Source organism: Oratosquilla oratoria, chromosome 44 (genome assembly GCF_046742065.1).
Source record: "Oratosquilla oratoria isolate Oo_2021 chromosome 44, ASM4674206v1, whole genome shotgun sequence".
Classification (NCBI taxonomy): Eukaryota; Metazoa; Arthropoda; class Malacostraca; order Stomatopoda; family Squillidae; genus Oratosquilla; species Oratosquilla oratoria.
Genome location: NC_134820.1, coordinates 20,054,793 through 20,064,792, shown reverse-complemented (window position 1 = coordinate 20,064,792; position 10,000 = coordinate 20,054,793).

Genomic DNA, 10,000 nt, shown 5'->3' with positions numbered 1-10,000 from the left:
GCATTACCCATAGATCGGTCATACGAGCTCTGAGCTCTCTTTCGGGAGGGAAATAGCTGTCGATCACGAGTCCAACACGTGATCCAAAAAGACCAAAAAGACCAAGGAATACATACATACATATACATGCATAATCATACATCCATAATACATAAATATACATAAAGGCTAATATACACTCTTGGTTCGGTTTGAAAGTGATAATATGTATGATTTTGAATAGAAATTACTCTCCAGTCATATTAAGAATGCTATATGCAGACTTATGAAAGGTGTTTTCTTGTAAATTTCATATAATTTTACATGATATGTAGAAATTTTCATAACGTTCCTAAGAATATATATTTGTAAATCCATTTATTGCGTTGAAATAAGAAGCCACACAAAACTGTATGTATATTATTTTTCATTGTATTTTAAGAAATAATTTTGTCGACTATGAGTGTGACACTTTCAATTGTTTACATTTGACAGACGGCGCAGTTACGACAGTGAAAGGTGTTTTTGAAGTTGTATTTTTATTGTGCTAGTGATATATTAATAACTTCGTGTCTTCACTGTTTTTTGTGTAACATATGAAGTATATTTCAACATCTTCATGTAACCCACAACGCAGCATGTGATAAAGGTATGGAAATGTTTGTATTTATCAAGTTGTGAATTCTTCAAACGAAACTCTTTCTTCGTCTCTTTCACTGATTGTCTGCTGTTCTGTGCATGGCAACACACAATGTCATATCTTAATAATTTTATGGTGTACGATTTTAATGTGCTTCTTACTTAATAATAAATTAAGCGTAAACAGTGGCATTAATGCTGGCCCGCCATTTATGGACGTTTGAACGCGACTCGGCTTCTCGAGTTGTTTTGTTTATGTCTCCCCTCATATATCTACATTTTTTGTTTATTCTCTTATTTTATTATCATTATTGTTTGAATGCAAATGTAAGTTTTCTTGCTACCAGTAGGGTCACGTCAAGATGAATAAGATAGCCTGATAACACCTTGAATAAAAGTATGAATGCAATCCACTATAAAAAAAATCAAACATGGCAACTTTGTGATTTGTAGGTTGCTTGTTCATTTTATCTTGTTAGTAATTTAATTATCTTGCATCTTGGTACAGTCGAAGGTTAGTTATTTTTGGCCTTAGCAATGGCTAAACTCCTTTTGCAAACTATGTAAATAATATCTATATTTTCGACAAGAAAAGTACACGTGGGTAATATGTCGGAAGTGGTATAATAGTACAATGTAACCGCCAATTGAATTTGGACCCTGTACCTCCTCTCTACTCCTCTCTCTACCCACCCCCTATCCACCCACTTACCTAAGCAACTCGAACTTAGTTTAGTTAACTAAACCTGGCCAACCTAGATGTACACTAATATAACCTAACCGACCTGAACTGTAACCTAACCTGACTTACCTCGCCTTAATCTAACCTAACCTAACCTGACCACCATCGTGATCTAATCTAACGTTACTAACCCTACTTCCAACTAACCTAACCTGATTAGTACTACCTCTACTTAATCTAACCTAGTCTGCTTCTCCTCTAACCAACTAATTCTAGGTGAAGTTCTAACAAAGAAGTTAAATTAATTTCCAAGTTAGTCGGGGGGGGGGGGAGCGGGGAAGGAAAGTGCGATTGTGATTTTGTCTGTACTAGACACAGTCTGTATCTATATCGTGTATATATCCACTATCCATTATCAGTATCCACTAGTAAGTATATACAAGTTTTCAGATGATCATTATTCTTGCAGTGTCTCGTGTTTCCCACGCAAGAAATATATTTGATAAACGAAAAGTATTTTTAGTGTTGATATTTTTTTAGAAATGCACACCTACGCGATATAACATTAGAAAATTAGATAATAATGTTATAAATAATAATACATCAGCGTAATATACGTTTTTCTTGGCGGAAATAAACGGATTTTTTTTTTTTTTATATAAGAGCGATATACAAACAAACTCAGCCGCGGTGACTTCTTGAGACGCCATCTTTGTTTTGACAGACTGAAGTCGATGACGACGACCACCACCACCTTGATTACCTCTAGAATTACAGGCACAGCATTACTAAATTCAGGTTTTATTAGGTAGGTAGGTTAGGTAAGATATGTAGGTTAGGTTAGAATAGACGAATTTATCATTTCTTCGACCACCGCATGTCAAATTAAAGATGGCTTCCCAAGTAGACTCCGCCGTTCCATTTGCTAGTGTTTCGCTTTGAGCAACTTTTTCTGTTATGGATTTCTGCAAAGAAAAACTTTTATTACGTTTATGTATCATGATTTATAAAATTAATATTTAATTTCCTAATGCTATATCGCGTAGGTGTGCATTTCTAAAATTTTACGATATATTGTTGTAAATGATCGATATACGGGTTACTTGATTTTCTTCAAATTAATAAAACTGAGAATGCACTTCATTATTGTAGTTCTTGTTGAATTTAAAGAATTTAGTTAACCTAAGCTAACCTTTACCTTACCCTACCTTCACCTACCTTACCTTACCTTACTTTATCTTATTAGAAATTATTTACCCATGAAAAAAAGAAATGAAAAAAGATTGTCGTCCGAAAATGAATGACCTATGACGTATCAATTTTATCAATTTCGAAATTCAATAACTCCCTATTATACGTTTCCAATTGTTTGTTATCGAAAACACCTTTATTAGAAAAAAAGTGAAATTGATTATTGCTTGAAACCCCATAAATACCTTTGATCGATTTAATCTCCCAATTGGGAGTATAATTCTTCATTTCTGGGGAGAGGGGAGGAAGCAGTGGAGTTTGTTGGTCGGGGGGATTAACTCAAACGGGGGTTTAGGGGAGGAGTGATCCAGCTTAGACATGGGGGGCTAATTAAACTCTAAGGGGAGGAGTGGGGAGAGAATAGTCTTGATGGGGGGGTTAGTTGCTAAGTTTGGGGGAGAAGTAATACATCTCATCAGAAAGGGAGGAAAATCAGCTATGATATGGGGGGTGGGGAGAGTAGTTCAGGTCCCAGGTGAAACAACCCGGTTCACGGGGGTGGGGGGAATAAATGAATTAACTCAGATGTAGTGGGTAATCTACAACAGTAGTAGATTTTAATCTAATTTTGAGGTGTTAGTAAGTTAGGACTTGTCTAGTTTAGGGCAAGAAAGACAGACCACATGTGTCTCAATCTTGGTTTAGGGGGGAATAATCTAGTTCGGGAACTAGATAGAGGGGGTGGGGGGATAGTCCAACTGAGAAATAGGGAATGGAACTGAGAAGTGGGGAGCAATTTAGGTAGGGAGAATAAACCCAGCCCGAAGGTGTGGGTATGGGGGTTGGGGTGAGGGGATGAATCCAGCTGGGGAGGATAAAAGTCTTGTTGGGGAGTGAGTAGTTCATCTTAGTGGTCTGGGCTGAGGAGTGGGGGGGATAAATGAGCTAATGTTGGGGAGCAAACTATCTGGGATGGGGAGGAACGTCGTTTAAAAGTTTAGTATTCTTCCCCAGTGTAGCTGGGGGAGGGAGGGGAATGACTCGACTCGGAGATTGGTGTAACCTATCTTGGGAGTTGGGGGGGAATGGGGAGAAGGTAATCTAATATTAGGGTAAAAGTAATCAATGGTTTACCATAGATCGGGGGGAAGGTAACCCAATTCTGGGAGTTTGGGAGACCAACTTATCTGTGGGGAGACGTCTTTTGAGGAAACACCGAAGACCTATTAGACCAAATTAGTCCATTGATGGACCGCTTGCGACTATGTACGGTCCACTAACTGTGAACCGGTACAAGTAGCCTAGATAGGTGAGGGAACTTAACTATGGTGAAGATGTGTGTTCTAAGGAGATCCCTAAAGCTTACTGGTCCAAAACAGTCCACTAATAAACCATTTCAGATCATATATGATCCACTACCTGTGGACCAGAAGGAGTAGCATTGAATGCTAGAAGTGTTCTATGAAGCCTAGTAAGGAGTCTTAACCCATCATGTCAGCCGCTTGTGGTGTAGATACGAAAAACCGGATATGGTAGGCCTCGCGCCGGCCCGTACATCTGAATATCATCTGATGCGGCTTGACCACGCGAGGACTGACGTCATATTTTTCTGGTGTTTAATCAAACATTTTTGGTGTTTTATGATTTTTTGTTTTTGTTTGACGAAATGACGACAAGACGTCTTGTCATCGGAGTTTAAAGGGTTAAGGGGTTATCACACTGGGTTAGTTTTTCCTTCGATTGTTGGAGGAGATTTGTAGCCCGTAGCTTTCGGGAAGGAATCTCATATGCTGGAGCAAATTTATTTTCCTTCAGCATATCAAATAACGTTCTATGTAAATTTATGAGAAAACAAAATAGTTCGCCATATTCGTTTGACGGCGGAAAAAGTCCTGGAGGTGGGAGGTACGGTCGATTAATCGGGGGTTGGAGGTAATATAGCTCAGAGTGATATCGCTTTCTTGTGTTACCCTCGGCAATTGTAATTATTATTTCGAACTATGTGATTTTTTCATTATCTGCACTTCAATGCCAAATAAAATTCTTCTTCTTCTTCTTCTTCTTCTTCTTCTTCTTCTTCTTCTTCTTCTTCTTCTTCTTCTTCTTCTTCTTCTTCTTCTTCTTCTTCTTCTTCTTCTGTCAAGGATTTAATGGGTTAGTTTCTGCTGAAGTTTAGGATGAGACCTGCAGACTGACAATAGTGAAGAATGTTTATAACACAAATGCGCACGCACACGCACACTGATGGCGTAGTGGTACCGCGCTCGACCACTGATCCAACGATCTGAAGAGAAATCCCCGCCCAGAATGGAAAAATTGGCATTCCAACCCTTGTGGGCAAGGAGTTGTGTGTGTCTGTTAGCATGTGCGTATGTGTGTGTGTGTGTGTGTGTGTGTGTGTGGGTGTGTGTGTGTTTGCGTGCATCCGCCATTCACCACGGTCTTGGATCATGTGCTGGACTTGTAATCGACAGCTACCCCCCCCCCCCCCCGACGAGAGTTCTGAGCTCATATTTGGCCCGATCTATGGGTAATACGGTGACCTTACACACACACACACACACACACACACACACACACACACACACACACACACACACACACACACACACACACACACACACACACACTCACTCACTCACTCACTCACTCTCACTCGGCAATCCCAACCCCTTACATGGTTGAGCTTCTCTGCCCAAGGGGAACTTAAACGGAAAGTATTGTTCGAACGAGTATCATTTTCTTTTTTCTTTTTGATGAAGTTAATCAAAATACACATGTGTTTATTATATTTGTGGTTGTGCAAATAATGAAACGAGGACAATAATATGATGATTTTGGGCTCCCAAGTATGATGGCGGGGGTGGGGGCAGTAGTGATTAAATCCTCGAATAGTTTTAGACGAGGCAGTGCCGAGAAGAGACGGTGGAGATGGCTGTAGAAATTGTTGATATTTTCTTAAGAACATAAAAATGTAGGAGACTGCAAGAGACCATAAGAAACGTTTCCATGTGCCATGTGTCATTCCTATCCATAACGTTATCAAACGTTCTCTTAAAATAACCATTTGTTTCAGTGCTCACTGTATGGTTACCAATTCTGTTCCATTCGTTAACTACCGCTCTGTTGGGATATCGGAGTTTTATAAAGACGTTGTGAATGTCTTAGGAAGTAACAATGCAGAAGCTGTCATCAGTTTCATGTCAGTGTTGGAGTTCTTCAAGTAGAACGCCTGACTTCTGTTTTTTTTTTTGTTTTTTTTTTTTTGGGGGGGGGGGTCCGGGAAGGGGGGGGGGGGGGGGTGAAAGGAGTGAGGGCCACCCACTAAATTTTAAAATCGTTTGGGATCAAATGGATCAAAATATTGATGAAAATTGTCGCCAAGAAGATGAAGGAAGGTGTTTCGCCTAGTTTGACCTTGTTAGGTGACCTTGTTTCAATATGAAGACAGGTAAAAAAAAGAAAAAAATTAGAGTGAGAGCTCATAAGGATAAAAAAAAAAGAGAGATTCGCTTGGCTACGTATGCCTCAGGAGAATAGATAAGATAATATCAACAGACATTCCTGAATCCTTAGGAAGGAAGAGGAAGAATAATAATATTAAAAGAATAATAAAGTGAAAATAAAGGCGATCAAAAATGTATGAACGGAGAAGAATAATGATATAGAAAAAGAGCCTACAACAGGAGGCGCTGGGTAGCTGCGGCCGAAGCCGCCACTTTTGCCCTACTATGCACTTGCAGGTACAAATCACTACTGGGAGTCGGGGAGGAGTGCAGGATTCGAACCCACAGCGAATGTGAGAACAGCACGCTTTCGACTGCGCTACTGACGCACATAATAAAGATATCAATAGAAGAACAGCGTAAGAGTGTTTTGTACAAAAAAAAATTTAAGCTAAGAAGACGAGGAATATATAAGATTAAGATGTGGCATTACAAGAGGAAGAGGAAAATCAGGAAAGGGAAGAAAAAGGAACACATAAACAACAAAAACAAACAAAGAAGTGAAATAGTATGAAGATGAGGAGGACCTCAGCCTCAGCTTCAGGCTTTGACTCAACATCTTCAACTTCAGTCTCAACTTCAGCTTCAGGCTCTATCTCATCAGCCTTAACTTCAACCTCATCCTCAACTTCAGCCTCAGCCTTAACTTCCTTATCGCCTCAACTTCAGCTTCAGCCTCATCCTCATACCCAGCTTCAACCTCATTTCTCAACCTCTATCTCGACCTCAACCTCAACTCGACCTCAACCTTAACCGTAACCTCAACCTTAACCGTAACCTCAACCTTAACCGTAACCTCAACCTCAACTCGACCTCAACCTCAACTCGACCTCAACCTCAACTCGACCTCAACCTCAACTCGACCTCGACCTCAACCTCAACTCGACCTCAACCTCAACTCGACCTCAACCTCAACCTTAACCGTAACCTCAACCTTAACCGTAACCTCAACCGTAACCTCAACCTTAACCGTAACCTCAACCTTAACCGTAACCTCAACCTTAACCGTAACCTCAACCTTAACCGTAACCTCAACCTTAACCGTAACCTCAACCTTAACCGTAACCTCAACCTTAACCGTAACCTCAACCTTAACCGTAACCTCAACCTTAACCGTAACCTCAACCTTAACCGTAACCTCAACCTTAACCGTAACCTCAACCTTAACCGTAACCTCAACCTTAACCGTAACCTCAACCTTAACCGTAACCTCAACCTTAACCGTAACCTCAACCTTAACCGTAACCTCAACCTTAACCGTAACCTCAACCTTAACCGTAACCTCAACCTTAACCGTAACCTCAACCTTAACCGTAACCTCAACCTTAACCGTAACCTCAACCTTAACCGTAACCTCAACCTTAACCGTAACCTCAACCTTAACCGTAACCTCAACCTTAACCGTAACCTCAACCTTAACCGTAACCTCAACCTTAACCGTAACCTCAACCTTAACCGTAACCTCAACCTTAACCGTAACCTCAACCTTAACCGTAACCTCAACCTTAACCGTAACCTCAACCTTAACCGTAACCTCAACCTTAACCGTAACCTCAACCTTAACCGTAACCTCAACCTTAACCGTAACCTCAACCTTAACCGTAACCTCAACCTTAACCGTAACCTCAACCTTAACCGTAACCTCAACCTTAACCGTAACCTCAACCTTAACCGTAACCTCAACCTTAACCGTAACCTCAACCTCAACTTCAACCTCAACCTCAACCTCAACCTCAGCCTCAACCTCAACCTCAACCTCAGCCTCTAGTTCTGCCCCTGCCTCTTATCAGCCCTTGTGTCATCATCATCATTATTATCACAGAAGAATGGCGTCCACTTGCTCCTCGGAGAAGTCTTTCTGGTAGGCGTCACCTGGTTTTACCAGTAGCCAGGGTCTAGATCAGGATTGAAGAGTTGACTATCAACCAATTACCAGATGCATATTAGCTTCGTCGGCACCGGCTTCAACCCTAACGTGAATTAAATCACCTGACGGCAGAGGTGGATTGAAAATGCTAAGTCCAGGAATCGGGTGAAGTTACTTGGATTAAGGACTGTGAGTTGATTGTTAGTTCTCGGGTTAAAGGAGGGTTAAAACTAAGGGTTAAAATTAAGGGTTGAAACTAAGGAGGGTTAAAGTCAGTACAGTGAAGAAATTGGTGTTCTTTGTTGATGTTGTTCTGGATGGCGTTAAATAGCTCAACGCTTCTCATTACAGTTGGTATCCCTGTTTGTCTTGGTTCATTAGACACGACGACAACACAGGCGACATAGCTCATCGATTACTTTAGTGTTTCTTCAATTGTTTTGTAACATTTATGTCCAAGAAATTGATTTCATGTTAGTTTTTACATCTTAGTATTACACCTGTTCACCTCTTGCACCATCTCGTATATCGATGTCACAAAAAAAAAGAAAAAAAAAAAAGGAAAAATGTGGATGGTGCTACTTTTGTTAAGTGAAGCGACAAACAGGGTTACCAACGGATGCGCCCAGATAAGGAGGAAGGTCACTGTCCTAGAGTATATTGACCTCGTTTGACATGATGGAGCCCTTTAGAGCTTTTGTTATGTTTCGATATCTAACGTTTACGTCATGGAAGAACGTCGGACTGTCCGTTCCCTTGACAAAGAAAACGTTCTTTATGTATTTGATTCAGATAAACGTCACTAGATTTTTATTCAGATATGGAAAGGAACTTTTCAGAGGGGTTGCCATCTACGTCACCTTAATCACAATCTTTAGGAAATTTGTTCTGGTGAATACAAAGTGATTTTGATAATTATGTAGATTGAGAAAGGACCGTAAAAGGTAATAATGGGGTAAAGGTAACTTACGCCAGGAGGCGCTGAATAGCTGTAGCCGAAGACGTCACCTTTGCCCCCATGAGCTTAGGGACTGTTGGGACAGTTAACAGTCACTGCTGGGAATCGGAGAGGAATGTGGGATTCGAACCCAGAACTAAACAAATACGAGACTAGCAAGCTTTCGATTACGCTTTCTGTGACCAATAATTCTTTAACAGAGTCAAATCTTTACGAACTCCGTTGAGCTTGGTCCGTTTTGCTTGTTGCGATTACACTGGGTTACAAAAAAAAAATAAGTTGTCTATGTTTTTTCAGTTGAATTAGGACCATTTTGCACCTCTGAATCCAAAAATGACATCCATTTATCTCAATCAGGTCAGGTTTTTATGCTAATTTGATTTTGAAAAGTCCGATCTTCTCACTAAATTGATTATGTTTTGTGACATTAGCCTACCAGTTGATTTTCTTTAATATTTCTCACCCAAAAAATATTTTAGAAGAAAAAAATTCTAACAGAATGTATTTATTAAATATATTTATTAAAGCATTATCCTGCAGCCAGTGGCGAGTGACGCGCATTCTACTAACTGGCATAATATTTGAGTAAGCGCGTCTCTAGTGTAGGTTAAAACGATCAGCTTCGTACTCCACAGCTCGAAACAAAAACAGTCCCTTTCAAAAACAAACAGTGCTCTAGACAATCGCAAAATGTATCTTTACATTCAGCCACGGATCGACATGCGGAATCTGTTCTACAAAGTAAACAACTCAGCCTAGCACGCGCATGCGTACAACCGCCCTCAAAGACGGGAGCTTCGAATCTTAACCGTGTTACTCCCTCGTCATCTTAACCTGAAGTGACTGAATGCCACTAAGCTTCATATTGAGAATCTCTCCCGTTATAAGGAACTGTGTACTTTGCCTCCCAAGACCCTTCCGTACTTGTTGATCCTTTTAAACTGACTCCAAACGATTTTATTCATCTGTAGGGAACGTCTTTAGAAGCCAAAAGGCGCGACCTAAGTCGAGGCCCTAAGAAGTGTGTGTGTATTTACTTGTAATTATCTAATTATAGTATAGAGGAAAGGATCAATGCTCGTGGGGTCCTGTTTCTTACTCTCCAGTTATCATTCAGTGTGTCAAATTCATGCGTGTGTTAATGTGTATGCATTCGTTTGTGTGTGTGTGTGTGTGTG